Source organism: Pseudonaja textilis, chromosome 1 (genome assembly GCF_049901715.1).
Source record: "Pseudonaja textilis isolate UNSWEBS1 chromosome 1, rPseTex1.2, whole genome shotgun sequence".
Classification (NCBI taxonomy): Eukaryota; Metazoa; Chordata; class Lepidosauria; order Squamata; family Elapidae; genus Pseudonaja; species Pseudonaja textilis.
In genome coordinates, this window is record NC_141990.1 from 179,896,956 (window position 1) to 179,922,813 (window position 25,858).

At 42.0% G+C, this 25,858-nt stretch overlaps 1 long non-coding RNA gene across 1 annotated transcript in view; it reads left to right on the top strand.

The window, feature by feature from the left end:
- Positions 1–639: 639 nt before the first annotated feature.
- The window catches only part of LOC148127948 (uncharacterized), a 101,885-nt gene continuing 76,666 nt past the window's right edge, over positions 640–25,858 (top strand). Inside the window, exon 1 of the long non-coding RNA XR_015741227.1 lies at positions 640–932. This is a non-coding gene — a long non-coding RNA (uncharacterized LOC148127948). The remainder of the gene's footprint in view (positions 933–25,858) is intronic.

The window sequence follows — 25,858 nt, forward strand, 5'->3', positions numbered from 1 at the left end:
AGAGCCTTTTAGCTTTCAAACTGAAGAATTTGACAAAAGATTTTCTTTGACCAACACAGAAGAGATTCAATTAAATATAACTGAAAATCCATTTTCTGCAAATCCAGAAGAAATATTGCTAGATTTCCAAATAGAATAGTTGAACTGCAATAACCAGAAATTCATAAAACAAAAGTTAAGGAAAGCAGTTTGATTGACTTTTATAAATTTATAGAGGAAAAAAAGAAATTAAAAAGCTGATTGAAAATGCTTAGAAACTTTTTTTGCAAGCCCATATATACAGGAATAAATATTTTCAGTCATAAACAAGAACAGTGTTCTTCCATCACTAGCAAACATTTGCAAGACACTTTAAGAATACTGACTTCTTAATTAACCCTACTATACAAAACCTTGTTGAGAAAAGTTGCATCATATCACATTGTTATTCTTAAATAAACAGCAATGTCATATTCTTCATTTTTGTTTCCCCTCAGAACTATTCTCTTGTGCCCCATATTATATTCTTTCTAAGAACGAGCTGAGGCAGGCAGTGATGAATGAAACAATGTTTATTGTAACAAAGAAACAGGTTACCCTAGTCTGCCAATATGTTGCTGAATTGGCCAACTGACAGGTAACAGCTGATGCTGTCTGACAGCTCCCTTTTATAGTTCACTGTCAGGCTGCTCAGCCAATCAGAACAAACAAAACTCCCACTCAAATTGCGGACCAACAAATAGAACTTCTGTAGAACACAATACTCCTTTCCCCCAGCTGGGAGCATGCATAATCATTTAAATAGGCGGGATGTCGTCTCTCTCACCCTGACCTGCGCAGTTCAGTCTTTGCAACTGGTTGGAATGGATCAGCTGTCACCAAATGCCCTGGACATGGCAGCGCTGGACTTCTCGCTGAAGATGAGTCAGACTCTCTCAAGAACTCTTCATCAGGTAAGTTTGTGTCAGCACACGTATCACTCATCAGTGTCTCATACTCTGGTGCATCAAACCCACAAAACATTCCCTCTGTTTGTTCGTTCCCCTCTGAGTTACTCTGGGATGAGCCCCAGTGACCTCTCAATTGGTCGATATGGCGTCACCATATTCTGCCATCCTGTAATCCAATTTTATAAGACCTGGAGCCTGTGACAGCCACCACTTGGCTGGGCAACCAGAGGGGATTACCCCCAAAATTCCTAGCATACACAGGGTCGTTTACCTGGAATGACCTCACCAGGCTAAAAGAATCTAATGGAATTGAAGGAGAGTAGCTTGGATGGAGCCTATCTAAATTATTCCTAAGCCTCCTTCCCATCAGCATCTCTGCTGGAGAACGATTTGTCACTGAGCTAGGGGTGATATGTTGTGATAGTAAATAAGTGGCTAATTTTGAGTGCCAATCTTCTCCCTCAAGTCTGCCTAAAACCTCCTTGGCTGCCCTTACGGCCCTTTCAGCTTACCCATTCACTGCTGGGTGATAAAGGGGCTGTCAGAGTATGCAGGAACCCCTTCTTAGCTAAAAACAATTTGAAACTAGCTGATGCAAATTGTGGACCATTGTCTGAAACAAGAACATCTGGAAAACCATGAGTTGCAAACAAATGGTCTAACGCTTTTATGACAACTGTCGAAGTAGTAGAATGTATGAGGGACAACTCAACCCATTTGGAATAAGAGTCCACTACAATTAAGAATATGTGGCCATGGAAAGGGCCAGCTAAATCTATGTGGACTCGTGACCATGGGGACTTAGCCAATTCCCATTCCCCTGGATTGGCAGCTGGTTGGGCAGGCCTCAATAGTTGACATGCCTGACCTTAGCAGTTTTGTCTGCATCTATGCCTGGCCACCAGACATAACTCCTTGTCAGTGCCTTCATTCTGGCAATACCCGGATGTCCTTCATGTAAACTATCTATTATCCCAGGCCTCAACCTGCTAGGTACAATAACATTGCAAACCCATAATAAACACCCCTGCTGGGTGGACATCTCATGCTGCCAGGCTCTAAATGGTAAGAATTTGGTGTCTAATTTTCTTTCAGGCCATCCCCTTCTCACCCAGTACAAAACCTGTAATATTATTTGGTCTCTTGATGAACATTGAGCAATATCTGCTGCAATCAGAGGTAATTGTTGATCATCCAAAGAGAACACAGTTAATGATGGTGCAGGGTCAATTACAGGGGTTGGTAAATGACAACGGCTTAAAGCATCTGTATGACTAAGGTATTTCCCAGCTCTGTATATTAATTTATATGAGTAGGCAGCAAGGAATATTGTCCACCTAGTCATTTTTTGAGACAACACTGTAGGACTTGGATGATCTCCAGACAAAATGCCTAATAAAGGTTGTGATTGGTCACAAGCTGGAAATGGTGACCATAAAGGAACTCATGAAATTTTTTTATGGAAGCGACTGCTGCTAAGGCTTCCTTATCGATCTGTGCATAATTTCTCTCAGTACTTGATAAGGTCCTGGAGAAATATGCTATCGGTGCTTCCAGGCCATTTGGCAATTTGTGTGCCAACACAGCCCCTATCCCAAAAGGGGATGCATCGCAGCAAAGTATCAAAGGTAAATCCTTGTCAAATTGTATTAACACACTGTCAGATGGTAACAGAGCTTTGACAGCCTTGAAAGAGAAATCTTATTTGGGCCCCCATAACCAGGAAGCCTTCGCATCCAATAATCTATGTAATGATTCTGCCACAGAAGCCTTATGCAGAAGAAAAGAGCTATAGAAATTCAAGAGTCCCAAAAATGCTTGCAGTTTAGTCTTATTGGATGGTGTAGGGTGTATCCTTAATAGCTCTTACCTTTGACTCAATGGGATGAATTCCTTTGGCATCTATGTGGTATCCCATGAAATCTACTTGGCTGACTGCAAATTTGCATTTGTTTTCCTTCAATTTAAGGCCTGCTGTTTTGAAACAGGCTTGGACCCTTCTGAGATGTTTGAAAAGTTCTTTGTTGCAAGCAGAAATGAGAATGTCATCAAAGTATGGCACTACCCCTGGAATGCCCTGAAGCAGTCTCTCTATCAGGCATTGAAATAACCCTGGTGCTACTGAAACTTCAAATTGTAATCTAGCACATTTAAAAGCACCATGATGGGTGACAATTGTCTGTGCCTCCACTGTAAGGTTGTCAACAGGTAGCTGTTGATAGGCCTAAGCCATATTGAGTTTTGCAAAAATAGACCCCTTTCCCAGTGAATGCAACAGATGCTGGATTATTGGCACTGGGTAAGCATTGGTTTGCAAAGTCTTATTTATGGTACTTATATAGTCTGCACAAATCCTGATAGAACCATCACGCTTCAAAGATGTCACAATAGGGGTCTGCCAAGGGTTCTAGAACCCCTTGGGCTATTAATTTATTCAATTCAGCATCTACTTTAGGCCGTAATGCAAAAGGAACTTTTCTAGGTTTTAACCTGATGGGTGCTATATTGGGGTCCAATGAGATTGGAGTTCCTACATACTGACCTAATTCTTTGCTAAATACTTCCTTAAAATCATTTAATAATGCTTGTAAATCCTGATCCTGAATGGAATGTATTCCAGATATTGTAAGTCCCCAAAATGTGAACCAGTCTAACCCTAATAGGCTTGGTAGGTTGCCTTCTACTATTGTGAGAAGAAGTAGTCTCTCAAAGTTTTGAAACTGGATATTGAATTTACCTGTGCCCATTACTGGAATGGAATGCCCTTGGTAGTCTTTTAAGGGTAGTTTGCATGGCTGGAGATGTTTCTTTGTGATAGCAGAAACTAACCTTTTTAACGTGCTCCAGGATACAATGGATAGCGATGAGCCGGTATCAGCTTCCATTGGACACCTCTTTCCTTCTAAGGAGACAGTCACATGAATTTTGTTAGTATAGATCTGTTAAATTAGTTAGGTGACTTAGAATTGTAAGAAGCCCTAGTAATAGTAAAACATTTTTCTTTTTGTTTTTGTAACCTAACTTGAGGCTGATATTGTGGATTAAAGTTTTTTCCTGATTTGCAAACCCTAGCTATGTGTCCCTTTCTTTGGCATTTTAAACAAATTACGTTTCTAAATCTGCATGTGGATCTAAAACAATTATCACCGCAACTCAGGCAGGTTGTTTGCGGTTGCATAGATTTGTTATCAGGAATCCAATTCTTTTGCTGTGGTGGAGGCTGTCCTCTGAGGCGATTTACATCTTCATTGGCTTCAGAATTTTTGTCAGGAAAACTGTCATCATAATGCACAGTAGCGTTTGGGTTGGATGTAGCAGTGCTATTAGAGCCTTGTATCTCAGCAGCAGAGATAATTGACATTTCTGCTGCTTGAGACTCCTCAACAGCCATCTTAAGGGTTAAAGCGCCCTTGGCAAGCAAGCATCTTTGAAGCCTGAGGTCTTGTAAACCGCATACTAATTGATCCAGTAATTGATCCTCGAGATCCTGGAACCCGCAATGTAGTGCTGCTTTTCGGAGGTTAGCCATGTATGTACTGATAGTCTCTCCCTCAGCCTGTACTCTTCTCCTGAATGTGTGCCACCTCGCAATCCTTGAAGGTTTAGGATAATAATGATTACTTAAAAGTTCTTGTAAATCTTCCCAGGATACCGCTTTAACAGTCTGAGGTGCCAACAGCGCTGTGGCGGTATCAAAAACCACAGCCCTGCAAAAGCTTAGGAAATATGCTTTTTCCCTATGGTTTGAAATCTCAGACAAATCAGCAGCATATAGGAAACAGTCAAAACGATTAATGTAAGATTCCCAAGTTTCTGACAATGGGTGAAAACACGGAAATGTTGGAGCAGTTGACATCTTGTCTATCCTGAGGTTAAAAAAAAGAAACACAATACCTCTGGCTCTTTCTTCCTCAGCTTTGAGGCAGGCATCCCACCTTCATCACCAGTATTATATTCTTTCTAAGAATGAGCAGAGGCAGGCATTGATGAATGAAACAATGTTTATTGTAACCAAAGAAACAGGTTACCCTAGTCTGCCAATATGTTGCTGAATCGGCCAGCTGACAGGTAACAGCTGATGCTGTCTGACTGCTCCCTTTTATAGTTCACTGTCAGGCTGCTCAGTCAATAAGAACAAACAAAACTCCCACTCAAATTGCGGACCAACAAATAGAACTTCTGTAGAACACAATACCCCATGATTATTTTTAAAGTATCAAAGTGCAGGCCTGATTTAGAGGGACATGCTGAAGACATAGCTGAACTTGGAAGGGGAAGCTAAGTAGCCCATGGATTTATTTTAGAGTTATTCTCTGGTGACTTTAAAAATATTTTGGAGCCCTCTTTAGTGTGGGGAAGCAATCTTTCCTGCGTATAGATGCCAATGACTTCCCATAACCATGAGGACAATCTTATATTGGATTATAAGCTTCATCTCTCTACCCAAGCTTCTGATATCAAGAAGATCTCATTTTTCAAGAAGCAGCCTAGTGGAAATAACTAAATTTCAAAGAAGTTTATTACTTCTGGGGATGGTGGCACCATTTTGCCTACCTCATGAGCCATTTTTGAAGGTTAACTCCCATAGCACTTGCTTTTACTAATCACATTTTGAGGCTGCCCAACTCCTTGATGACTCTGGAGGCTTACATTTCAAAGAAAACAACACATATTAAAAACCATGTCCAATTCGGAGGACAGTAGAGGAGAAGGAAGGTAACCAAATTTTATTCCTGTTTTGTCTGCCTGTGTCCCAGGTAGTCTCTGCAGAGGCTGTACAACTCTCCAAGAAAAAAAAAAAGTGCTCTTTCAACAGTGTTTGCATAAGCAGTATCTGTAGTGATACCAACAAGGCAATATACAAGGATGTTAACTGCACAAAAATTGCCATTATGTAATTGAATCCTGATGAATCCATATCAAGTTGATATGTCAAATTATATTATGACATGATATCAGCATGTACATTTTATCCTATGTTTATTCCATGGAGACTCATGTGCCCATTCCTGTTCTAAATATGCAGAATACAATCTTGCTAGCATTAAATAATCATTGCAAAAATAAAATAAAATACTGAGCTTTGTTTAGAAGACAGTGCAGAACCGGAGACACCACTAAAGATCTCCAATGACAGCTCAACACTGCAGGTGCCAACCTTTTGTACTCTGTGATTTTCAGCCTTCCATATCCTATAGAGATAATTTTCTAGAGCAAGTGGAAAGTTTATGAACACAGATACCATTCAGACTTTACTTCAGCCTATTAGAGTGCCAAAAATCCTTAGAAAATGTGCTTATTATGTTCCTATTTGATGCCAGTTCAATTCAAATCGATAGAATTTTAAAATATTTTATCAATGTCCTACAGGCGATAACAATGTAGAATAACCTCCTGTAATTACTGAGAATTTACATTTGTAATGTTCAGTTGATAATAAATCAAGATAATTCCTCAGCTTCATGACCTTAACCTTTAAGGCACTAACCTCTCTCTCAAGCCAATTTGCTCTTTTCTGAACTTTGCAAAACTTTGCATTAACCTTCTATTATAGCCTTCCTCTTATAGAGCTATTTGGTTAATTTCATTCATCACTCTGAACTTTTTCTCAGGCCTTTGTCACTGAGGAACAATAAATTACAGATTAGTTGCCCAAGGTCCTCTGCAATCCCCAGTGGAGGTGTGTGCTTATTTTCTCCTGCTGAATCAAATCACCAGACTTCCTGCACTGTAAAAATACAGAATATGTTATAATGGGAGACCATTCTTTGCATAATCTTTTTGGCCAAAACAAAATAAAAAACTTTACCTTGAGTATTATACCCAGAAAACATCCTTCTTCCCATTCCATTCATTCAATTCTAAATACAATCGAAGAGTGTTTCTTGGTGATAATATTTTTCTAAGATAGTTTTTCCAGTTTGACGAAGTCCTTTGCTTTCAGTGATGTTACAGACTGAAGTAGCCAGCTGTAACTTCCACTTCCCAAAGTAGTATATTTGTCAACTAATGAAACAGGAATTCATAATTTGTTTGTTCCATTTTTAGAACATTCCCCTCATCAGCACAAAGAACAACAAATAGCAAGTATTTTATTAGCATATGTCAGAAAGTATCAATTGACCACAAGGGCAAGAAAATTATGTGTTAAGTTTGAGCAATGAGAGGCTGAACCAGAGCATGAGTGCAACAATACTTTATTTTACAATAAAGGGCTGACCGTGCTTGCCACGCCTGGAACTGGCTCGCAGCAATCAGCAACTGGTTGGACCCCGCAGCCTGCTTTTATAGCTGGCTGCTGGAGAGAACCAACCAATGGGAATGGGGGAATAACGCCCACACAAAGTGAGTGGACCTGAGTGAGAACTCCTAGAGTTCTCAGGACATAACACCCCTTCCCCCCAGATGCGAACATGCATAGTCCTTGAGGTAGACGGGGGTTTGTGTTGGCGCCCGGAACGCGCAGCTCGGGAACATTGTCTGTCTGTTCGGTATCAGTCTGTGACAGTTGAGCCGGCATAGTGTCGCCAACGCTCCCTCCGGACTGGGCATCCTCGGAAACCACCGGGTTGGTTACTGGGGTCGAGCTCTCGTGGGTTGGATCAGGCTGGTCAAATCTCTGGGCGCTGTTGTCCGAGTTTGGGTTGACCGGAGCAACCGCTGGTGCAGACTGGTCGTTGGGTGCGATGTGGCTGGGCGGCGGATGTGGTGGTTCCTCTTCGACTGGAGACTCTGGATTCTTGTTGGCAAGGGTGCTGGGGCGCCTTCTAAGCTGGTCTATGTGTCTCCTCCAGACGCGACCATCCTCCAGCCTTACCCTATACGATCTCGGCCCGGTGGCGGCGATGACCTCGCCTGGAATCCAAAGTGGGTCCCCAGCGAAATTCCTTGCGAATACTGGCTCCTGTAACATAAAATGTCTAACCCCGAAGTAGAAGCGAGGAGAGTCATGGCAGTATTGAGGGTGCAGTCTGTCCAATACAGTCCTCAGGCGCCGGCCCATTAGAAGTTCCGCTGGGGACTTATTGGTGACTGTACAGGGGTTGAGTGCTGGCTCATCAGGAACCGTGCGAGTTTGTGGTGCCAGTCATCCCTGCCAAACCTAGCGAGGGCCTCTTTGGTGGTCCTGACGGCCCTTTCAGCCAACCCATTACTGGCAGGGTGAAATGGGGCTGTGAAAATGTGGCGAATGCCCAGGTTGGCAGCAAAACGGCTGAATTCTACTGATGCGAACTGTGGGCCATTATCGGAGACAATGGAGTCGGGTAGTCCATGTGTAACGAACAGGCGCGTTAACACATTGGTGATTGCTAGTGTGGTGGTTGTGGATAGCTGTGCCACGTCTATCCATTTGGAATAAGCGTCCACGACCACTAGGAACATCTTTCCATGCACGGGCCGGCCAGATCGATATGGATTCTAGACCAAGGGGCGCTGGCGCTCTCCCATCTGGTAGGGGTGGCGATGGGGGAGCAGGACAGGATTCCTGGCAAATGCTGCAGGAACTTACCCAATTGACAATGTCCTCGTCTAGACCCGGCCACCACACGTAGCTGTGTGCTAATGACTTCATTCTCACGATGCCGGGTGTCCCTCGTGCAACGCCTCCAGGACTCGGGTACGCAGCGAGGTCGGAATGACCACTCGAGTGCCCCACAGTAGACAACCCTGCAAACTGGACAGTTCCTGCATGCGAGTCTTAAAGGGTGCGAATTTGTTATCAACGTTGCCTCCCGGCCACCTTCTCCTCACCCAGTCGAGCACCTGGGCGAGCGCTTGGTCTGCCTTGGTTTTAGCGGCGATGTCAAGGGCGGTGATGGGCAGGTCCAACTGGGTGATTTCAAAATGGCGTTGACAGGAGCTGGGTCTTCAGCCGGAGCGGGTAAGGGGCAGCGACTGAGAGCGTCGGCGTGGGATAGAGTTTTGCCCGGCGGTGAATAAGTTTGTATGAGTAGGCCGCTAGGAAAAGTGTCCACCTTGTCATCCTAGGGGAAAGGACTTGAGGTGTCTGTTTGTCGCCGGCCAGTAGGCCCAGGAGGGGTTTATGGTCGGTGACCAGTTCAAGAAGTGGCCAAAAAGGAATTCGTGAAACTTTTTCACGGCCGCAACAGCTGCTAGGGCTTCCTTGTCTATTTGGCTGTAGTTTCGCTCCGTGGCCGAGAGCGTCCTGGAGAAAAAGGCGATGGGGGCCTCGGCGCCATTGGGGAGTCTGTGACTAAGGACCGCCCCAATTCCAAAAGGGGATGCATCTGCTGCCAGTACTAAAGGAAGGTTGGGGTCGAATTGGATGAGCACTGCCTCTGACGTAAGTAGTGATTTGACGGCGTTAAACGCCTGGTCTTCTTTGTGCCCCCAGTGCCACGGTGACTTTTTGTCTAGTAATCTGTGTAGGGGTTCGGCTACTGAGGCTTTATGGGGCAAGAAGGATGCATAAAAGTTCAGCAGCCCCAAGAAAGCTTGTAGCTCCGTTTTGGAGGTTGGTGTGGGAGCTTCGTGGATTGCCCTAACCTTGGACTCCAGGGGTGAATGCCAGAGGCGTCAATTTTATAACCCAGAAAGTCCACCTGTCTAGTGGCAATGGCGCATTTTTCTTTTTTTTTAACTTGAGGCCATGCTGTCTGAACCTCTCTAACACTGCTCGCACTCTCTGGAAGAGTTGGGGTCTGTCCCTGGCCGAGACCAAGATGTCGTCAAGTAGGGTACTACACCAGGGAGGCCCTGTAAAATCCGCTCCATGAGGGATTGAAAAATACCGGGGCAACACTTACGCCAAATTGGAGACGCTTGCATCGGAAGGCACCCCTGTGAGTGACGATGGTCTGAAGTTCCGCTGTTTGGTTATCAACAGGGAACTGCTGATATGCTTGAGACATGTCCAATTTAGCAAAAATACTGCCCGGCTCGAATGTGTGTAATAAGTGCTGAATGACGGGCACAGGGTAGGCGCTAACTTGTAAATATTTATTGATTGTTGTCTTGTAGTCCGAGCAAATTCTCAGGCTACCATCTTTTTTAAGGGTGTGACAATGGGCGTCTCCCACTTGGCGAAATCTGTTGGCTCAATGACCCCTTGTTTTAGTAGTTTATCCAATTCAGCGTCTAGTTTTGGTCGAATAGCAAATGGAACTCTACGTGGTTTTAATCTGATTCGGACTGCCTGGGGTCAACGGTGAACGCAGATGGGGTTCCATTATAACACCCCAGCTCTTCACTGAACACATCTGCGTAGTCAGCGAATAAGGAGTCAGTGTCTGAGGTTGAGACAGCATGGACTCCTGTTAGCCCTAGGCCGAGGTGGGGAAACCAATCGAGCCCCAATAAGGTGGGTAGATTGCCGTTAACTACCACTAGAGGTAGGTGGCCTTTAAAAGCTCTAAAACTGACAAAGAACTTGACTCTGCCGATCACGGGAATGGCCTTCCCTGGTAGTCCTTCAGACCGAACTGGCATCTCTGAAGCTGGGTAGTAGATAGGCTGGGATGGAGTCTCTTGAGGTGCTCCACGAGATTATTGAGAGCGCTGACCCTGTGTCAACCTCCATGTGGCACGGTTTACCTTCTAGGGAAACGGAGAGAGAAATTTTACTAACAGTGTGGCAAGTACGCCTGGCAAGGCGGTGCGTGCGACAGTTTAATACTTGCCTCTGTGGTCCCGAGTGCAAGGACGGGGGTCTGTGTGCAGTGCTTTGAGGGGCTTGGCAGACTCTCGCGATGTGCCCCCTCTTATGGCAGTTGTTGCAAGTGGCTCCTTTAAACTTGCAGGTGGCTCTTTGATGCGATCCCCCACAGTGTCGGTATGAGCTCCTTTCAAAATCCAAGAAAGAAATACTCAGACTCCATGGTTCAGAGCAAAGTTCTTCTTTACTGGAAGATGAAAAGGAAGCTACAAATGGAATTCGAAAGTGAGAATTTGGCGCGCAGATCACACATACAAAGAAATGGAATTGTTCCCACCCCCAAAGTCCAGAAGTCTCTGCCAATTAAAAGTTCGAATATGATCATGTGAGCATCTTCAGGTAGTGATGAGGCCTCTGTCCGTTGACCTGACATATTTTGATAAGACCTCGCAGCTGCGCAAAAAGGATAGAGGCTAGCAAGGAAATGGAAAGTTGGAAAGAAGAAATCCCCCCTTCTTCTGCCCACAGTAAAGAATGCAAAACACCTCCAGCTCTCTTCCCCCACAATTACCCCTCCCCCGTTGCTAATGACAGCCGAAGAAGTAAGCCCAGTAGTAGAGATACTAAGGGAGAAATAAAGGATAATAGTTGGGGTACCCAAGAGATCTTGAGGCTGACATTCGGACCCCCTAGAAAAGGACATTAGTCCCTGTAAAAGAAAATAAAAAGATATGTTAAGCATTGCATACATTCTTATGGTTTATCAGGATACTTAGTATAAAATTTCTTTAGCAGGTCAGGAGCCCTAACGTCTTTTTCGTTCACCCACTCAGCATGAGAGGGGGAAATGTTTCCAGGCTACAAGATATTGTAGGCGACCCCTCCTTTTTCGAGAGTCTAAAATCTCTTTAACTTCAAAATGTTGTTCACCCTCAATCAACAATGGGACGGGGGGGATCAGTCTGGGTCGGTCTCAATGTACAGGTGTGCTCGGGTTTTAGCAGGCTGACATGGAAAACAGGATGAATGCGACGAAGAGTCTTTGGTAGCGTCACTTGAACTGTCACGGGATTCACAATTCGCTCAATAGGGAAGGGCCCCACATACTTAGGGCCTAACTTCTTTGATCTCTGAGTGGTTTGCAGATACTTGGTTGAGAGGAATACTTTGTCGCCTACTTGATACGACTGTTGTGGGGCTCTTTTCTTGTCTGCAAACTTCTTATGGGATTGATGCGCTTCGTCCAGAGCTTTGCGAGCGACTGGCCAATTGAGTTGTAGTTGAGATATCCAGTCATCCAATGACTGGATATTGGGTTTCTCGCGAGAAGTTCAGGTATGGGTACAAAATCTTGTCCCGTGGCCACTTTGAACGGGGTAAAACCAGTGCTGCTGTGAACGGAGTTGTTATACGCTACTTCGGCAAAAGGTAGCAGGTCCACCCAGTTGTCTTGCTGATAATTTATGTAACATCGGAGATATTGCTCTAGCACCCCGTTAGTCCTCTCGCAGGCCCCATTAGTTTGGGGGTGGTGGGCGGAGCTTAACCCTTGGGTGGAGCCTATCAACTTCAAAAATTCCCTCCAGAAGTTCGAGGTAAATTGAACTCCTCGATCTGATATTATACGTTCAGGAACACCATGCAGTCTGTAGACGTGTATAATGAACAGTTTGGCTAACGACTTCGCCGAGGGAATCTTGGTGCAAGGTATGAAATGTGCCTGTTTGGAAAACAAGTCGGTCACCACCCAGATCACCGTGTGCCCAGCACTCTCAGGTAAATCTACTATAAAGTCCATAGACTTTCGGAATAATGTCGGTATGAGCTCCTTTCAAAATCCAAGAAAGAAATACTCAGACTCCATGGTTCAGAGCAAAGTTCTTCTTTTACTGGAAGATGAAAAGGAAGCTACAAATGGAATTCCGAAAGTGAGAATTTGGCGCGCAGATCACACATACAAAGAAATGGAATTGTTCCCACCCCCCAAAGTCCAGAAGTCTCTGCCAATTAAAAGTTCCGAATATGATCATGTGAGCATCTTCAGGTAGTGATGAGGCCTCTGTCCGTTGACCTTGACATATTTTGATAAGACCTCGCAGCTGCGCAAAAAGGATAGAGGCTAGCAAGGAAATGGAAAGTTGGAAAGAAGAAATCTTCCCTTCTTCTGCCCACAGTAAAGAATGCAAAACACCTCCAGCTCTCTTCCCCCACAATTACCCCTCCCCCGTTGCTAATGACAGCCGAAAGAAGTAAGCCCAGTAGTAGAGATACTAAGGGAGAAATAAAGGATAATAGTTGGGGTACCCGAAGAGATCTTGAGGCTGACACACAGGCTAGGCACAGTGTGATGTGCCTGGGTGGACCGGTGTATTCTTGTTTGGCCCCTACCTGCGATTGTCTGTCGTTGGCGAGGCGGTGGACGTTGTTTTCATCGTTGTGGGTTTCCTCCGCTTCCACCTCTTCGGAATGGACTGGGAACGATGCCAACTTGGCACTTGGGCCCTGAATTTCGGTGGCTGAGTTCGTTGCTAGCTCGGCTGCTAGGGCCTCCTCGACCGCTTGCGCGAGGTTGAGGTCTTTTTGCTAGCAGGCGCCTCTGTAGGTTGAGATCCTTGACCCCACAAACTAATTGATCGAGGAGCATGTCCTCCAGGTATGTTCCAAACCCGCAGTGCAGGGCTGCTGTTCTGAGGGCGGCCATATATTGATTGATGGTCACCTTACTTGATTGCTTCCTCATACGGACGTGAACCTCCTGGTGATTTGTGAAGGCCTGGGAGCGTAGTGGTTAGTGAGGATCTCAAGCAACTCGGACCACGGAACGTTTTTCAATTCTCTCGGCGCCACGAGTGCTGCGGCGGTATCGTAAACGGTGGCTCCGCAGTAGATTAGGAAATAGGATTTTTCCGATGCTCTCCCGCATCCGCCAGGCCGACCGCATCGATGTAATGATTGAAGCGGTTTCTTATACGATTCCCACTTCTCTTCGTCTGGTTTAAACGCCGGGAATACTGGGTTGGAACTCATGGTGCTGGAACGGCTGGGCTACCTGCGGAAAAATCTCTCTGGGACAACGGGCGCTCGTGAGTTACTAGTGATATCAGCTCTGGAGAGGTTTTTGCTACCCTCTCTTTTCTCTCTGGGTTACCACGTTGGCTGCTAGCCGTTGGAGGTGTCTTGATTCGCGCCAAAAGTGGGCGTTAGTGACTTCCTACAGCGCTGTGCTGTGTCTCCTACTGGCTCGAAATTCAAATGACACCTGTTTGAATTTCGCGCCAAATACAGAGCGGCTGCGTGCTCGCAGCGCTTCACTTTCCCGTAAGGGGCTAACAAGCGGCTACAGACGCTTCTAACTTTTGAACCAGACCGCTTTCTCTGGCTGAGGATCAGCGTTTGCTCTTTGATCGCTCGTTTTGTTGGCTGACCGCTCTCTCTGGCTGCGGATCAGCGTTTCCTTATCACCAGCCGATCGCTCTCTCTGGGCTGCGGATCGGTGGCTAGTGACTCAGCGGTTGCATGGTGCTTCTGGTAGCCATCCCATCCTCGTCGCCAGTGTTAAGTTTGAGCAATGAGAGGCTGAACCAGAGCATGAGTGCAACAATACTTTATTTTACAATAAAGGGCTGACCGTGCTTGCCACGCCTGGAACTGGCTCGCAGCAATCAGCAACTGGTTGGACCCCCGCAGCCTGCTTTTATAGCTGGCTGCTGGAGAGAACCAACCAATGGGAATGGGGGAATAACGCCCACACAAAGTGAGTGGACCTGAGTGAGAACTCCTAGAGTTCTCAGGACATAACATTATGGAAATTCAACTGGTCCCAAAAAGATTGAACATCTTGAGATACCAGTATTAAAAAGTGATTATCAAAGGCAGCGGGAGTTCAATTCTCTATAGTAGAAATTCTTAAGCTGTGGATTGTCACCTCCACAAGTATTATTAGCAACTTCGAAGAAGGTTGATTTTTTTTAATTGCTCCAGGCATGATAATTTTGTTCAGACTTGAATATTAGTAAGTTTGTTGATTAGTTCCCTCCTGCTTTTTTTTTCTGTTATGACCCACCAACCATTCTGCATCTTTTGAATTTTTGTTATGTTACAGAATCTTATCTTGAAATGAATTTTTTAAAAATTGTTTCATATCTCTTTATTATGGGTTAATGATTAATGATTACAGTTCAAGGTATTTAAAAATGTTGATAAAATATTTGTAATTTGCTTAGATGACAATGTAATATATTTGGTGGATTGGGATTTTTAACACAACAGAAATGTATTTATTTGTATCCCACCATTATTATTTTTATAAATAAATCAAGGTGGTGAATCTCCTCCTCTTATTTTTCCCACAACAATCCTGTGAGGTAGACTGAGCTGAGAGAGAGAATGACTGGCTCAAGGTCAACCAGCTAGTTTTCATGACTAAGGCAGAACTTGAACTCATGGTCTTCAGCTTTCCAACCTCAGATTTTAATCATTCTCTTAACTACTGCAAAAAAACTGGTTCTGTATGGGTGACAGTTTCATTTTTAAAGCAAGAAACAACTTTGTTCACATGGTACACTATTATCAGTGCCAACCATTAAGATTGTCCACCATTTTTTGAGTTCAACTTATGAAAATACTTTTGTTTCTTCATCAGTGTTGAATATAGTAGTAAATTTGTACTTTTTGGATTGTCTGTATATTTATACACCTTAGCAAAGTGCAACATTTTAAATAGTATACAATTCTGTCATTTTGTTTATTTAGTACTGTATTCCCATAACAATTCATTACTAAATGTAAATGGTTTACGTATGTCTTGTCCAATCTTATCCTGATGAAATTATTACTTGGAGAAAAGTGGTCATGGTTTGCCAAAATTTGAGAATTCATTTTATACTTAGTTTAGCAATTTTCTTGTTCTTGACATATCAGGGTCACTCTCATCTATTTGTTTGTCTCTTGTGTATACAGATGGTCTTGGTACTTATAATTCTTGGAAGCAGGGGTAGGATTCAATTTTTTTAACAACCGGTTCTGTGGGTGTGGCTTAATTGGTGGGTGTGGCTTAGGTGGTCATGTGACTGAGTGGACATGGCTTGGTGGTCATGTTATTGGCTGGGTGTGGCCAACTCAATATCACTCACATTGAGGCACGCATCTCCTTGCCTGGCCTCTCATGACTGTGGGGATGCTGCAACAGTCGTAAGTGTGAAAAATGGTCACAAGTCACTTTTTTCAGTGCCATTGTAACTTTGAATGGTCACTCCACACAAGCAAAGTACCAGCAAAGGAAAGGGGAAAAAAACCTCCAGAGACGTTCCTGAGACAGGAAGTCTAGACCTGCCAAGAATGTAATAAAGGTTAACAGAGGGGCAGTTTCTGTAAGCAACACCAGAATGTTTCTTTCCTGCCTTCCTTACAGGATTAGGCTAGTAATTTCTTTTAACAACCGGTTCTCCAAACCGCTTAGAATGTTAACAACCAGTTCTAGCAAATAGGTACGAACTGGTAGAATCTCACCCTGTCTTCAGTGCTTCCTGGTCCAGGAAGGGATGCGAAACAGTGATGGTATTTAATTTTTTTTACTACTGGTTCTGTTGGTGTGGCTTGGTGGGCGTGGTGTGGCTTGGTGGGTGTGGTGTGGCTTGGTGGGCATGGCAGGGGAAGAATACTGTAAAATCCCCATTTCCACCCCACTCCAGTAGAAGGATATATTGCAAAATCTCAATTCCCTCCCCACTCCTGGGGGAAGGTTACTGCAAAATCCCCATTCCCTCCCCGCCCCACTAACCTGCTTTCCAGCTCCATTCTCCTATGCAGGGCAACAAAAGAAGACCTAGCCAATCAGCTGGGACTTGGGAGGCAGGGAATAGATGGGGGCAGGGCCAACAAAAGGTGGTATTTACCAGTTCTCCAAACTACGCAAAATTTCCGCTACCAATTCTCCAGAACCTGTCAGAACTAGCTGAATACCACCTCTGATGCAAAAGGGCAAACCACAAAGTCTTTCATGACCTCAGCTTTCACCTGTTGTTCCAACAGAAGTTATGAATTCAGGAGATCACCCCAAGTCAGGGAAAGTGCAAGCCACAGATCCATGGAACTAAATGGTTTTTATACCAAGAGTAAGTGTGTTGTTCATTTTTTCCCCCTCATTTCAAAAGCTTGCAAAAAAAAGGTGGGATGGAGAATAGCCTCAAGAATGTAACATTTCTTTCTGATGATATCATCTTTAATGCTGAGAAGGCTGCCATAGATTCACTTGTTTGCTTCAAGCTCCTACAGTTCATAAAATTAAATTGTCAGATACCAAATGTTGTGATGAGATGAATTTGATAGAAGCTTCTGTCTTATTCCATAGGGGAAAAAAGCCGCTAATTATATCTACTACAAAGAGATCTTGCAATATGCTCATGATGATAAAAAACACCACTGTTCTTTGTTTTTCAAAGGTGGCCTTAATATTGTCAAGTTCACAGTAGAATGATGCATGCAAACATCCACAGTGAAGTCCAGTGGATGGACATCCAGTGAAGTAATTATGTCTCTTGATCTTTTCAGTAGCATGGAGATACACAGGTTCAACCAGCTATCATTTGTTCTTATCCAATTATCAGAATTCCACCACAGAAGACTCATCTGTTTTTCCTGGTGAGGCAACAATTAGGAAACAGACCTGGAGGACTTTTTTATTGAACCATGAAAAATGCTTTAAAATTGCTTTACCACCGGGCCATAAATTTTAAGTAGGCTTTCCCTGAATTTTATTTCAAAGGCTTTGCAACAATAAATACCAGGACTTTTTTTTTCAATTCTCCAAATTTCAGGATGCTTTTATATGGATTTGCGCTGATTTTTTTTCTTAAAGAACAAGATGTGCCAATGATTTAATCTTAATTTCTGTCCCCTCATTCCTTTTGGATAGAGAGAAAAATCTTCCCAGGTGTTCTCTATGAAGTCCTGATGTTCTTATATAAGTGATTATTAACCTAAAGACTCTCTTTCATAGCTGGCTGCCAGGATGCTAATGAGGCCTTCTGCTGTCAGGTGAGCCTGATTGTCTTTTAGTGGAAAAAGCTTTTATTGGATAGATTGAATATCATCACAATCAAGGGGTAACAGGAAGAGAAATGACAAGGAGCCATCGCTATTGTTCTTGAAGATGAACAGATTAAAAGAAAAGAATGTTATTATAATCTCATTTTAACTTTTATAGTAGTGAAAATGGCTGCCTACCAGCCATTTGGAAACCCGTCCTCATGAACAGATGAGTACCTAACATGAAGAGTGACACCAGACCCACACCCATGAGGGCCACACAAGATGCCACCACCACACTTCCATGTAGAAAGCAGACTCACACCCATACAGAAGATGAGACATGACCAGAAGCCACACTGCAGCTGCATCACTACCCACTTCAAACCCCTTCGAGCCATACATGAAGCGAACTGACACCCACCATGAAGATGCGGCACGACCACAAACTCGAAGCCAAACAGCAGGATCACAGCTCACCAGCTCAAATCCCCCAGCAACTAAGACTAACGTGAGCACAACCAAGCCCCCACCTGAACAGAGCACACCTCCAGACAATCAGAACACGGCCAACCCCCCACCCAATCAGAACACAGCCAAACCCCAACCAATGAGAACACACCCCCACCCAATCAGAACACAGCCAAGCCCTCACCCAATTAAGTCACACCCACACTAGCAGTTAAAAGGAAGAAGCAGCTGCAAGTTCACATCACTTTGAGAAGCACAGAGCCTATTACAGCAAATTAAGAAAGACCTAGAATCTTGGAATAAGCTGCAGCTTTCTCTACTGGGCAGGATTGCCACGATCAAAATGAACATCTTACCAAAACTCTTTTACTTATTCCAGACAATCCCAATTAAATTACCAAAATTTTTTTTTGAAGATATAAATAAGGTAACACTTAAATTTATTTGGCAAGGGAAAAAAGCTAGAATCAATATTAAGGCTTTACAAGATGCAAAAAGTAGAGGGGGGCTAGTGCTCCCAAATTGGGAATTATATTATTGGGCAGCCAACTTATTATGGTTAAAAGACTGGGTCAATTTACTCAATAAAAGAACTTTAGCCTTGGAAGGGCACGATCTTCAGAGAGGGTGGCATGCATTTCTATGGGATGTGGGGAAAACTAAACAGTCGTATTTTCATAGACACCTTATTAGAGATTCATTATTAACTAATTGGAAAAAAATATGCAAAAAACATTATTCAAAAATTCCGATTTGGCTTTCAACAATGGAGGCAATGGTTCATCCCAACAATTTGGATATAACAAAAACGACTAAATATAAAGATTTATTAGACCCTCTAGGAAAATTAAGAACTCGACAGGACTTACAGGAACAGGGATTTAAAATTGACCAGTGGTTATATATACAAATCCATAGCAGATACAAACAAGATATCAAAGAGTTTGGAATCTATAGCAAATTACAATATTTAGATAAAATCTTATTAGGATCAAATAAAAAGAATATCTCCAAATTCTATAAATATTTATTGGAGGTAGAATTAGAGCAAGAGATAGTGAAAGGGAACATGATAACGTGGAGTAGGAATATTGGAAGAAGCATTACATTAACAGAATGGGAAAAGATCTGGAATAGAAACATCAAGATTACAAAATCCATGACATACAAAGAAAATATGTATAAAATGTTATATAGATGGCACTTACCCCTTCGAGGCTGGCGAAGATGAACCCTAACATGAGCTCAAGGTGTTGGAAATGCAAAAGCACTGAAGGAACATTTTTCCACACGTGGTGGTCTTGTAAAACTACCCAAAAATTTTGGCAAAAAATCAGAAAATGGTTGGAGGAGATAACTAAAGAACAAATAGACTATAAACCAGAATTCTTCCTGCTAGGGATCTCTGACAGATATTTATCCAAAAAAACAAAATACGTAATAATCCATATTCTAACCGCAGCTAGATTAGTGTTTGCTCAATGCTGGAAATTGCCTCGTACACCTTCAGAGCAAATGGTTATTCAGAAAATTTGTGAGTGTGCTGAAATGGATAAATTAACGATAGCATTAAAAAACAAAGAGTCCTCAACATTTTACGACAACTGGGACTTATGGTATAATTGGCTTACACAGAGACAAATTATGTAAATGATAAAAAGTAACTTAAACATAATGGAAAAGAGGAGTAGATTGGATATGATGAAGAGTAATGATCCTTACAGACTGTCACAAAAAGATATCATTCGTTTTTAATTGTATTTCTACCCTATTCTCCCTCCCCTCCCCTTCCCTTCTCTCCCTCTATATCCTTTCTCTTTCCCCCAACCAGCCTTTATCCAGTGTGCTAGGCCGGGTGTTTTCCTTCTTTCCCCTTACCCGTCTTTCTTTCTACTTTGTAAATGTATTGTCGATGTGTTTTTAAATTGTAAATTTAATAAAATCTATTTTTTTAAAAAAAGAGAGAAGCACAGAGCCAAAGACACAAGCCTGAAGATGATGAATGAGACTTCATCGAAACGTTGCCTAGATACTTCCAATCTTACGTGGGAGAAAACCCGAATAACCAAAGATCCATATATATATGTATGTATGTATGTATGTATGTATGTAGTGACTCCAAGACTTGAATCTGATCAGTCAGTAGATGTGGGTTCGAGCGATGAAGAAGATCTGGCACTGAGATTCAAGCCTGCATTATTAAGTGACTTAGAGGGGAGTCAAATAGAGGAGAGGAGTTGGATTTGAGAGATGAACCTGATTTATTGGAGGTTTCAGAGTCCACTCCCTCTACTTCCCCAATTACACCTCAGGTGTTAACTGTAATCAGGAAAGTGTGTCAGAGGTTTCAAGAGGTGAGGAAACTGCCGGATGCTGGAGGGATGCCAGAACTAGGAGAAGATTGAGACGTCAATCTCAATTAGAAAAGAGACATCCAGCAAAGGATTAATTAATGAGACTGACACGCCCTCTCTTAGAGGATATAAGGGAGCGTACGACTTCGTAATCTTTGCTGGAAAACAAAGTGAATTTTGCCTTGGAAAGACTTGTGTCTGATTACTGTGTTGTGATTTACGAACTATACAGAATTGCCGGACAGATTCTAGGAGGATTGCCAAAGGACTGTGATAACAGAGCAATTGAATCTTCTGTCTCTGGTTTTGTTTACGTAAAGTATTTGAACTCTGTAACTTGAAGTTTTCATCTGTGGATACAGGTGGGACAGAAGATATATATATATATATATATATATATATATATATATATATATATATGGATCTTTGGTTGTTGGGTTTCTCCCACGTAAGATTCAAGTATCTAGGCAGAAGTCTCATTCATCATCTTCAGGCTTTGTCTCCCGGCTCTGTGCTTCTCTGAGAAGCACAGAGCCGGAGACAGAAGCCTGAAGATGATGAATGAGACTTCATCGAAACATTGCCTAGATACTTCGGTCTTCGGCGAGAAAACCGAACAACAAAGATCCACATATAAATACCATGAGAACCTCAGAAAAAATATATATATATATATATATATATATATATATATATATATATATGTATATGTATATGTATATGTATATGTATATGTATATGTATATGTATATGTATATGTATATGTATATGTATGTATATTTGTTTTCTGAGGTTCTCACGGGTATTTGTATGTGGATCTTTGGTTATTTGGGTTTTCTCCCATGTAAGATTGGAAGTATCTAGGCAATGTTTCGATGAAGTCTCATTCATCATCTTCAGAGCCAAGCTGCACTAAAGACCTCCAATAAAGTAACACAATGTTTCCAGCCAATCAAGAGACAAAAAGAGCCAAAAAACAGACAGGAGATATTAGAAACACCAATCAAGCAGAACACAGCAAACTCCAAGACCAATAAACACAGACCAAGACTCCCAACCAATCAGGGTGAAGAAAAAACCATTCTGGCACAGCAATAAACTGCCCCAAATTTAAATCTGAAACCACTATAAAAGCCTGACTCACAGATGAACACTATACAGAAGCCTGATGATGGCAGATGAGATTCTGCTGAAATGTCGCTACAACTTTAAAAGCACAACTACAATGACGTGGGAAAATACCCGAACAAAGCTGAATGGCATACATACATACATACATACATACATACATACATACATACATACATTCTTAAGTTTTCGCGGGTATTTATATGTATGGTATTCAGCTTTGTTTGAGTATTTTCCCACGTCATTATAGTTGTGCTTTTAAAGTTGTAGCAACGTTTCGGCAGAATCTCATCTGCCATCATCAGGTTTTTGTATAGTGTTCGTCTGTGAATCAGGCTTTCACAGTCGTTTCTGTTTTAAATTTGATACTAGCCTACTGTTGTGCCAGAATGGTTTTTGCTTCATCCTGATTGGTTGGGAGTCTTGGTCTGTGTTTATTGGTCTTGGAGTTTGCTGTGTTCTGCTTGATTGGTGTTTCTAATATCTTCTGTCCGTTTTGTAACTTTTTTTGTCTTGATTGGCTGGCAACATTGTGTTTCCTGTATTGGAGGCTTTTAGTGCGGCTTGGCTCTGAGTAAATGGATAGCTATCATTTGTTAGGAAGCTAGGTTTCATCTGGGTGCCTGGTTGGGATGTGTTTGAGCTGGAGGTATCGGGGGGGGGGGTCTGTTTGTGCCCAGGTGTTTGCCTGGCTTGTGGTATGGAGATTTTTTTGTTTGAGATTGAAAGCTTCCAGATAATTGACAGTCTGGTGGAGTCAGGTCTAAAATTTCAAATATGGTGGCATCAGGTATTTTGCTATGAGTAGAGGAGAGGAGAACTCTTCTCATGAAATATTTCTAGACTTTCTTGACTGTATAATATCCAATATGTAATGCGGATTCCAGACTGATGAGCTGTATTCAAGTATTGGTCTAGTAAATGTTTTGTATGCTCTAGTTAGTAGTGTGATATTACCAGAGGAAAAGCTACTCAGGAGCTTTTTGGCTATGTAGTTACATATGTAACTGTGCATACTATGTAGCACTTAGATCATTAGTGATGTGTACTCCAAGGACCTTGACAGTGGGCTCTAGCACTAGATCATTAGTGATGTGTATTCCAAGGACCTTGACATAGTTGGGGTCATCAACAAGGTCTTGATTATTCAGCTTGTATTTTATTTTCTGATTTTTTTTGCTGATATGTAAGACAGAGCATTTGTTTGTAGAGATTTGAAGTTGCCATTTGTTTGACCATTCTGACACATAGTTGAGGTCATTTTGAAGGGTAGCAGAATTGTCAGTGGTGTTGAATAGCTTTACATCATCAGCAAAAAGAATGCAGTTGCTCTTAATATGATCACAGAGGTCATTTATGTAAAGTAGAAAGAAAGTTGGTCCTAGAACACTGTCTTGGGGGACACCACTGTTGACAGGTACAGGATTTGATAGGGTGTTCCCTATTTTGACCATTTGTTGCCTGTTTGACAGGAATGCATCTATCCAGTTATGCAAGTGTCTGGATACCACAAGATTTTAGTTTTAGGAGTAGTTTGTTGTGTACCACTGAATCAAAGGCTTTACAGAAGTCTGTAAATAGCATCAATTGCTTTGCCCTGATCAAGTTGTACAGTCCATATGTTTTTGCAATGTAGGAGTTGCAGATTACAGGATAATTTTTTTTAAACCAAATTGTTTGTTAGAGAGTAGGTTGTTTGTGTCTAAGTGAAGGATAATGGATTGGTTAATAATTGATTCCATGACTTTTACAGGTGACACAACATAAAGATATTGGTCTGTAATTTTCAACTAGGCTGGGGTCTCCCTTTTTGAAGATGGGGATGACCATGGCTAGTGACCATAGGTTTGGCAAGGAGCTGGTCCTTTCCAATAGTTTTCCAATAGCTCAATATTCAGTATAATCATATTATTAACTTTGTAGAAAATAAACTTATAAAACAACTGGAAATATTTCATTAAAAAAAAGCAAAATAAAAAAATATAAAATTACCAAAAAAATTAAAAGAATTTTTTTTTTGCTTTTTTATTTGTGTCTAACTTGGTGAAGAATTAGACACAATAAGAAAGCAGGAAAAAAAAAATCCTTTTTAGTTTTTCTGTCATGAACAATTCAGAAACATACCAGTAATAAAGTTTGGTTTTTCTTTATTGGCTTCAAATGCTATTTAAGCTTTTTGCTAAACTTAGTGGAACCAGTTTTTAGCTGTTTGTAGTAGTATTTGATCTTTACACATTTTAAAGGACAACACAATCTGAGTAACCTTAGTCCAAAAGCACTCTAGGTTTTATGTCTGATATATGCTGAGGTTGGACTGATATGGTCTGTAATTGTTATTTAATAATACTTTTAATATAACGTATTCAGATTTTCTCCATAGATAGATCAATTTCTATTTGTGTGGTTCCTTTATGTGGTTTCCAGTGTGTTACCATAGATGCTTCAACAAGAGCCATAAAATAATTTTTCTAAATAATGGATGACTTTTCTGTGGTAGGTAAGTATTTGACAGTGTTGATCTTTATTTGATAAATCTGACAGATATCAAATGAAATAACAAAACAACAAGAACATATGGAAGGAGATAACCCCTTAAGAGATATGGGTTTATTTTTGACATGCCTGTTTTGCTTTCTGTCTTTGCCAGATTGCACAAAATAAGATTAAACAAATGTGTGGGACTAGAACTCACAGCTCTTGGATATTGTAAGCAGCTCCTATAAAGATAATGAACACCGAGTCTCAAAGACTAGCAAACTTTGGGGGCTCCCATTCAACAACATAGCCAGGGTGATCACGAATGTGGATGGTAGTATCAAAACAGTCAACACAGCAGATGTACCTGTTAGGTATAACATAGGTCACCTAACGTAGTTTGGGTAAAATAATATATATAAGCTATGATTGTTAGTTTAAGTGTGTGTCACTTTAACTGTAAAGCATGTATTTTTGGGTATGGTGTGAAACCACCATAATAGGGAGCAAGAGACGCTGACAGTTTTCTGGCAATTACTGACAATTTACTGGATTGGATTACGTTGATGTTTGTTAGCTGCGTATTTCCCTACTGAAGAAAAGCTCAAGGAAGAGAGGAGTTTATCTCTCTACTGCGAGAAGATAAATCACCGGACTGATTTGTAAGTGTACTGACCTCTCTTTTTCGACACCGGAATTTGCAAATGAATAATCCCTGGACGGACTGAACTAAGTGAATGATATATGGACTGTTTTGACTATGTTTTAACTCTTGCTGGAATAAAACTATTTAATAGGCACTTGTATCTGCTTTTACTGAGTGTAAGCTACCCACAACACTTATCTCACATATTTTGCCTGTCTGCCTGACTGCCCTGCAGATCTTGCTAGGGGTGTATCCCTAACACTGGTTATGGGCCCAGCACGCTTCCGCTGCGTTAGTGTTAGGGATACACCCTAGCAAGGATCTGCAGGGCAGGCAGGCAGGCAGGCAAAATATGTGAGATAAGTGTTTTTTAGCTTACACACAGTAAAACAGAGGGCACAGTGCTAATTAAGTAGTTTTATTCCAGAGAAAGATGGCACAAGTCAATTTACCAAGTTTGTCTCTAATATCCAAACTGGATGGAACAAACTATGTTTCATGGTCTATGAAATGCAGCCTACTTCTACGTAGAGAAGGTTTGTGGAATATAATTCAAAACCCACCAGAGGTAGATGCTTGGGATCCAGAGGATGAAGATGATGCCCAGAAGTTACAAGAATATAAACTGAAGAATGAGCAAGCTCTCTGTATAATAGGACTGACACTCTGTGACCAGCAGCTTGTCCATATTCATGGAGAAGAAACAGCTGCTAAGTGCTGGGAGAATTTAAAGAAGATTTATGTTCGAGACAGTGTAGGAGCTCATATAAATCTTACACGGAAGCTGTTCAGAACACATCTTCAAAAGAATGGAGACATGTTGACTCATATAAACACTATGAAGAGGATTTTTCAGGAGCTGCATGAAAAAGAGCTTATCTTCACTGAACTGCATCAGGTTTATATAATTTTGTCTTCATTAGATCAGAGCTATGATGATTACGTAACTTCATTGGAAGTGTTGCCAAAGGATAACCTCACATTAACTGACATTACTGGCAGATTAATTGAAGAAGCCAGGAGAAGGCTTGAAAGGGATCAACTCAGAAGGGAACAACCACAAGAAGAGGAATTATCTTCGTCAGCCTACACAATTAGAAAATGTTTTAATTGTGGAAGAAAAAGACATTTGGCCAGATTCTGCAAGAAAGCAAAACGCCAAAATGCCAGCCAGAATGCTAAAAGGCATCAAAAGGATGAAAAATGCTTAGAG